Below are 8,469 nucleotides of genomic sequence, written 5' to 3'. Positions count from 1 at the left end.
CCGATGTATCCTAGTTCCCATTTCAATGGAATGCATTTAGAGAGAAGAAAGAATATTCTCCAAAATGTATTTGTGTTAGTTATAGTGATTTTGTGTAAACCTCCCATTTAGTGTACTTCCCGCAATTACAATGACTGCGCTTCGAGCGCCCTCTACTGGCAACATTAGAGTGAGCTTTGAAGCAGTCCCCGCCCAGCGGAAATGACGTCAGCACGCGCTCTTTGTGTACTGTAGCTTCACCTCGTTGTCTATGGCTAATACGCTAATGCTAATCTAATTATCTGATCATATCTAGAACTATGGCCAATAAACGAATGCTAATTTAATTCTCTGATCATATCTAGAACTATAATGCAGAGATCGTGTAATGAATGGACTAACTGCAGCTGCAGAAGATATATGTGATGTGTTTGAACGGACTAAGGTGGAGCACCGTGGAGGAGGATGAACTAGAGGAGAGACTGATCTCCAGATTCTTCACCGTGAAACTACTGAATGTTTTGGTGCTGAAACTGAGATGAAGAAACACAAAGCAGGTTTGTTAAATCAGAAGGTCCTTTGAACTTTAAGGTCACCCTTTTGATCAATAGGCTCCCATTTGAGATTACGACATTGCACAATTGAATGTTTTATTCTGCATAATATTACTAGCCGCTTGCAGTGGTTTCATAACCAGGCTGGGCCTTGTGTGCTGCAGACGCCATCATTGTAACCTAATGCTGCTGCATTGTTTCTGTCTTTATTACCTAACAGGCTGAACATAAATACACCACTAGTTTCACTTAAAGATGAACATGAATCTCTTTGTCTGGAAAAACACAACAAAGCGCAGAGTCGTAGCAACAAGGGTCTGCTGAGGAGTAGAACTAGTCCGGCTACACCAGCAGCAGAACAACATAGAGGCAGCAAGGTAAGGTCCATCAGTTGTTCACATTAAGGCTGAGCCCGAACCCTGTTTTTAGGGTTCGAACGTTCGCCAGGGTTTATCGAACGAACGTTCGAACGTTCGTTTTTTGTAAATTTTTTAATAAAACATTTTTTTATTACATTTTTTTTTTTTATATATATATATTTTTGTATTATAGATCCTACGGAGGGCGGCATTGCATAATCTATTGGTGAAAAAACATGTTTACAGTGATGGCTGTTCATGTAATTAAACAAAGCACTCAGAAGAAAATAAACAAGCTACTGAGTACTGCATCAAAGTTTCTACTTATGATAAACAATAGCCCTTGCACACCGCAGTCACGTAAGGGGCTGGGTAAACAAAGGCATTCGTTTGGTGGCATTAACGTTATATAGTTAGTGTTACACGTTCAATAACAGGTATTCACTCTTGGTCGACGGGAAGGAGAGAGGCGCGCGCCTCGGCTCCTTCCACCGTCTACCTCGGAACGGGGGACGGCAGAGAGACAGAGAGACACCGGCGCGGGGGTCCCGCCGGGCTCCCAACACGCCTGCCGCCTCGGCCAGAGTTGTTTCCAACGCAACCACCTCCCGCCATGAAGCTCGCGCTCCGTGGCCGAAAAAGGCTGGTATTCATTAATGATCCTTCCGCAGGTTCACCTATGTAAACCTTGTTACGACTTTTACTTCCTCGGCGAGTCGGCGGGGAGCTAACGCTACGTTAATGCTTCTCGCAAGCAGATCAATGGCGGCATTGCCGGAAGTAAAAAAATAATAAACGCTTGCCGATTGGTGGTAACAGCAGAGGCGGGTGCAAGCGGTGTGACGTAATTGGCAGAATCGCCTGTCATTCAATCAAAATTGTTCTATTGCATTGGTTGAGACTAGAGCTCTGGTTGAGTATCCAGCAACAGCCCGGCAGAGACCATACTGGTTGAGCCGAGCGACTCGGGGGACGCGCCGCTTCACATCGCCTCACCGTCGTTGCGCCTGCTTTATTTTTTTTCACCGAACGTTCGAACCCATTAATTAAAGTCCGAATGTCAGCTTAACGAACGAACGTTCGAACGTTCGGGCTCAGCCTTAGTTCACATTACATTAGGATCTAACAACCCAATAGGCCTCTCTGTTTACGCTTTCATTCACTAAAGTGCAGTTTGATTCAGTTTTTAAATAGACAATTCTAAAAATAATAAAATATAATACTAATAGACGGAGACAAAAGTGTGATAAAATAGTTAAATAGAAATATACAATAACATTTACAACAGAGCATCACTCATAACACTTAATAGAACAACAGAGCAGTGCATCGCTCTTAACACTGAGTTTCTTTACAAAGTTCAGTTCTAAATGACCTTAGAACAACAGTGCAGTGTGTCGCTCTCAACTTAACAACAGAGCAGTGCATCACTCTCAACTTTGAGTTTCTTTACAAAGTTCAGTTTTATATTACAACAGAGCTTACCACATGACTGTGGTAAGTTTTAAGGGGCTAGCATTACACAATAAATGAGTTATAATAATACCACAAGTGTGGATTCACTCGCCCAAACCCTGTAGCCGTGCATCGCAGTCACGAACGGGGCTAACTAGGTCGATAGTCCAGCAACGTTATGACTGTCCTATTCATCAATCTCACAATATTCGCTAAAGTTAGACAGATGGAATACAGCCTTCCATCTAAAAACATAAATTAAAACTTACCACAGTCATGGTATCCATAATAACTTCAATCTGTTCGGATCCTTTGAATGAAATGAAAATGTAAACAAACACTGGCCTCACGTTAGAAAGTAGCACTGGTGACGTGAAATCACTGAGCCCAGAGAGGAGTGGTTCGGCAAAAAATAGTTCAGAGTATATTTGCTTAGAAAACGTAAATGTCGAATTCAATTATTTTTTATTTCTCCACGTGGTAAATACACAGGTCACAACATGTTTACAGGAACGTTTTGGAGTTTTATTTGGAGTGTATTTCGTGACTGTAGGGGACTGTAGGGAACTTCAGGGTAAAGGTCTGACCCACTTCCAGTGATGAAGCTAAGCTACGCTAACGGTGCGGGCGTTCCCTAAGCCTAATGCATGCAGAGAGACATAAAAGGTATGTATCTTCTTGTCTAACTCCAGGGAAGATGTTAAATAAGCAAATTTCCCAAAATGTTGGATTTTTCCTACACTATGGCGTCCGTCCACGTATATATACAGGTTTTGAAAAAGCGCGATGTGGACCAGAGCCACGAGTATATACGTGACGAGTTGTTATTGTTTTATTCCTTATTTATAGCGCTTCTTAGGTACCCGATCCACTACCAGCCTCTTTTCAGATATTTGATTTTCGAAACATGCAGTACCGGCCAAACCCGCTTAGGGGCGCCATCGCTCCACTGCAGTATCATTGTGATTTTTTTTTTTTTTTTTAAGTACAGTCCTGTGGGCGGATCATAGTTCCCTGATCCCAGCCGAACATCCTCCATCTTGGATCAGTTTGCCGAGCGTTTTTTTCAGCGTGGCATAATGGGATTTATGATTAGCCAATGTGCATATCGATCTACCAGAATCCGATGAGTGGTGAGGAAATGCTGCCGGCGATCACATGGCCTGACGGTAGGATAATATTACCCCAAATTACAGCTGGATTGGACATTGTTTTATAACGTAACGTGATTGGTCAATGAAAATGCTATATTGAACGCACACTGTAATGCAAATCAATAATAGTAATCGGCGTTCCCCGCCGCCCCCCATTTCATCCATAGATGCTCTGTAATAGTCCGGATGCTACGCAGTTTGTTTTATTTCATTCGTATATATACACAGCAGAAATGGCGTTTGATATAACGGCGCCAACGTTTATCCTATTATCTAGCTCCCGGGAAAAAAGCCTAAGACGAAAAGTGTGTTATACCTTATATTCACGACGCTATAAAATGACAACCAACCGATGGATTTTTATTTTCTTTAAGCCATTATGAAGGCACGGTTTATGCACTCAAGTGACAATGAGAATGGACAGATGGCAATACTATAAATTATATAAAGCTCTTTGAAAGTACATCGGTCCTCTGGCACCATATTAGACGGCGCCGAACGGTCGCCATAGTGTTAATAGAACAACAGAGCAGTGCATCGCTCTTAACACTTTCCCGGCCACTTGGATGCGTCTAATATCACTCTAGACGGCCAGCATATCAAAACAGACTTGCATAGTTTGTGAGGCTGTTTGTAGAGCTAAATCTATACTTTATAGTATTGCTATCTGTCCATTCTCATTGTCAATTGAGACCATAAACCGTCCCTTCAAAATGGCTTAAAGAAATAATTTTTTCATCAATACATTCTCATTTTATAGCGTCTTGAATATAAGGGATTTGGTCTAGTATATTTCCTGGAAGGCTGGATAAAGGACTAATAGCTACTAACGTTATATCCAATGGCATTTTGGTTATACAGAAGCTACAGTTAAAACTCAAAGTGCATATGATCCGTACGATCCTCAACCATGAATGCAGGGGAGGGGGGGGGGCGGGGGACGTTGTTTCTGATTATTGATTACCAATAACCGTGTTCGCCTCAGTAGCCACATTCATTGATCGGCTGGTTGAGTATGATAACAAGGCCTGATCAGCGTGTAATTTACGTGAAAAAGATCTTACCGTGAACCGGTTGGATCCCCCAGACCATTTCCCAGTTATCGATCGCCATCTGGTAGATCGATATGTCCATTGGCTGATGATAAATTCCTTTACTGCATAGTGAAATCCGCGTCCCAAAACGTATTCCGTGCAACAGGCTATAGGGATCGCTTCAGGTTAGTAGAAAACTACATTGGAAATCCAGAAAAAACAAGACAACTTCTGCCACAGGTAACACTGCATTATCGACATAGCGCCCCTAAGAGGATCTGGCCGGTAATGCACTTTTTCGAATTCAAAGAGTAGGGTACATCTGCAGTGCCGCTCGGTGACCTTGAATAGGTTATTACAATGGAATAAAAGCCAAAACAACCTTGCCACGGACATGTCCGTGGTCGGTCCACAACCGTTGGATTCGAAAACACGGATATATACGTCCTTGGCCGCCATTGTGTTAACACTTTCAGTGCCACGGACGACATAACTCGTTTTATTAGGCCCCCCACTGAGTGCCCACGACGACAAATATCGTTTTATTATCGATCTGAAATCATATTTCATCAACCGAGTCTCCCGTTGGTACAGCAGCCCCTACAGGAGCTCAGAATGGAAAAAAGCGCCCCCTATCGTCTATCCCTGTGTAACTGCTGGTCAGTCGCTTAGACTGACCTGGGATCTGTAGATATGTAGGGGCGGAGCCAGCTGGTTACTTGTGCTGGCAATCCGTCTGATCAACATGGAAGTCATCACGGGACGGGAATCAGCCTGGAACATTATATTCACAGCAGCCAATCAGCGTTTCCGTTAGCCGGTAATTACCGGTATTTGACCGGCAAAATCTGTTGAAGTCCGACATATTTAATCTCTCCGGTCTTAATGTCCGGTGAAAATAATTCCCTGAGTCGAAGCACAATTTGATTATTTGAATTGTATTAAAATAGGCTAAAATTAAATAGCCTATGCGATGAACGAAACAATCATTACATTTGTTTCATCGTTGCTTCACCAAGCAGGTATAATAATGTTGTCAGCGAGAGCTTAGTGCTGGGTTTTGCGAGTGCATGTGTAGCTGCAGAGCCAGAGCAGCAGCGGCCATTACAGCGGCCATTGCAGTACTCCAATTCAGCCATTGGCAATTCAATGTTGGGTGGGGGGCGCTGCTGTGCGGTCCCCAGATAGAGCCAGAAAAGAGCCAATAACAGCTGAATCTGCTGCTCTGCATCGACATACTCTCGCAAATAAGTCGTTGGGAGGTGGAGAGAGAGAGAGAGTCGTCACGCAAACCCACGATAATGTTGCCGTCTCTCTCTGCCAAATTTCTCAGTTCTTCGCTTGATATAATTAATACAAATGTCCAATATAGGCGGCTACGTGGCGTAGTGGGCAAGGCGCTCGCCACGAAATCTGGAGACGCTGGGCTTGCCTGTTCGAGCCCAGCGCTCCACATTTGCTTTCAGTTTAGCTGGTCGTCTGTACTAATACACATTGGCCGTATTAGGGGGTGGGAAACTGATGGGTGGGGATCGGGCGTTGTGGATAGCGACTCCTACAGGTCGGTTGGTGCGCCTGCGCAGTGGAATCAGGAAGTGTCGGGGGCAGCGTGAGCCTCCCACGCGTTACTCCTCGCCACTGAGAGATCGAGCTGCGCAGGTGAAAAAAGATGCGACTGCTGTTACCTCAAGTACTGGAGGGGACTTGTGCTATGTATGACTTAGTCCACATTGCAGCCGGCTTGTGGGAGGCAAGAAACAGCGTTCGTGACAGGGGAGGGTTGAATTGGATGATACGAAATTGGGATGGGAGAAAATATAGAAAATGGGAGAAAAAGTGGATAAAAAAAAAAAAAAAATTCCAATATAACGGAATTCGTTAGCTCATAAAAATTTGATTATAACAGACTGCTGTTTATTATTGTCGGGCGACTGCCCACAGACACCTATTTGATTTAAAGTCGGCAGCAGCATGGAGTCTCTGGACTTATTTTATTTGGAATATAATGGCTTTATACGCAAAAGTAGCCTAGTTTTAAGTCAAAATATTATAAATCTACATGCCTTGATGATGTCATTCTTTTGTTTTGTTGTCATTCTTTTGCCTATCAATTGTTTTTAAGCTCAATAAACTCTGACCGGAATTTCTCTCATTTGACTGGTAGATTGAAATCTACCGGACACTGAGGCCGGCAACAATTTTTTCTAACGGAAACCCTGCAGCCAATACTCAATCAATAAGCGTGATCGATATTTGGAATGGCGATCAGGAATTGGAATGATCTTTTTGGAGAACATCTGATCTGAGGTAAGGAATCTATTTTACCAGTCTTGGGATAACAGGGCTGTACGCTAAGCTTTTTCACTAGGGGCACACTTGCCCCTAAATGAGAAATTTAGGGGCAAAAGATATTTTTTAGGGGCAAATTTTTAAATAACAATTTTACCATTATTAAAAAAAAAAATTTCCTCCTGCCTCATTACTGTGGTCATTTTATTTAACATTTAAGTGAGTTTGTTTTCAGGTTTGTATCTTTTATAATGAACCAACTGAGAAAGTGTGTAAATCACTAATGGAACAAAAACAACAAACTGTGTGTGTGCACACACCATTGCATTAATCAGGACAAGAAACTCTGCATACATTTGTTTCACAATGAAAAGTGCTTTAGAAATCAAATGAATTATTATTGTAAATAACCCCATGAAAGGTTTATTATTTGTATGGGTAATTACCTGCTTCATATTTGTGATGTTACTGGTTTCAGTGTGTGCCTAAAGTGATCAATGTGTTGGGCCGTTTATAGAGATCTATGCCAATTAATGTTTATGTATATCCGGGACTTTTTTTAATAAGAATTGAGAGTTATTTGTATATGTGACCTTTATTTTGAAAACCGTGTTGCGACGCAACCTTATTTACATTTGCGCTTTTGACAGTGAAATGTTCAGTCCAACTTAGCTTGAAGGAAAGACTAATCAAAAAGGTTTAATTGACCCGTATGAGGCTCTTACGGTAGGACTTTGATTGTTTATAGAAGTGGAATGTAATACTATGCTAAACGAGAAATAAACAGTGATTTTACCAGCAGTAAAGTTGCAAGCCACTTTCATTTCATATACGGGGGAACCGTGACAATTATTAGTATTATCTTATTTGCATATTGTCTCATTATTAGATAGATAGATAGATAGATAGATAGGTTGATATTTTATAAATTTAAGTAGACAGTATTTCACGTCCTAATAGTACTCACCTAATGGCTAATGCATGGCTGAACGTGAACGTTAAAAGTGTCCATGTCCCCGTCAATCAATCATCACATCATCACGTCAATCATCATCATCTTATCATCTCTCCACATCGGACGTGGTTGTCATAAGATGGACTGATATCCACTCAGTTGTTCTTGCAGAGCAAAATTTGCGTCTTAAATGTATTGAAAGGAGGTGCTTCTTTGGCGATGCAATAGCCCATATTGAAAGGAAGAGAGGCCACATTCAGTTTCGTTTTGCTAGGAATTATGGGATTTGGTGTTGGATGTATAGACTACGCAGATAGGGACATGGTCTTTAATCGCACGATAGACTACAAGTACCAAGTATATAGCGTGACCCAGATTCACTCCACACGCAAATCTTTTTTTTCACTCAGGCTATCGGTGATCGCAGTAAGTTCATTCATTGCCGACAGATTATTTCATAGCACCACGACATTGTGTCGCACTGTACAGCCTTGGTTGTAGGCTAATGTTTTTTTTTTAAATGTATCCAATTTGTATGGATTAATTTAGGAGTGAAATGCGAATGCAGGGTTGAAATCACAACTCGCAACGTTGCTCCCAAATAATATTTCCAACTCGCAACGGCCAAATTAAGGGGCAATTTGCGGCGAGATCGTAATATATGAAGCAGGTAATTACCCATAAAAATAA

The 8,469-nt window shown here is 42.0% G+C and overlaps 1 pseudogene across 1 annotated transcript in view; it reads right to left on the bottom strand.

The window, feature by feature from the left end:
• Positions 1-778: 778 nt before the first annotated feature.
• The window catches only part of LOC311247313 (WW domain-containing adapter protein with coiled-coil-like), a 50,517-nt pseudogene continuing 42,826 nt past the window's right edge, over positions 779-8,469 (bottom strand). Inside the window, exon 6 of the transcript in view lies at positions 779-808. The product of the transcript in view is annotated as a WW domain-containing adapter protein with coiled-coil-like (transcript). The remainder of the gene's footprint in view (positions 809-8,469) is intronic.

This window comes from Notolepis coatsorum (genome assembly GCF_963971535.1).
Source record: "Notolepis coatsorum genome assembly, chromosome: 20".
In the NCBI taxonomy this organism is placed as follows: Eukaryota; Metazoa; Chordata; class Actinopteri; order Aulopiformes; family Paralepididae; genus Notolepis; species Notolepis coatsorum.
The sequence above is the reverse complement of the archived record's forward strand: the minus strand, read 5'-3'. Positions and strand labels throughout refer to the sequence as shown.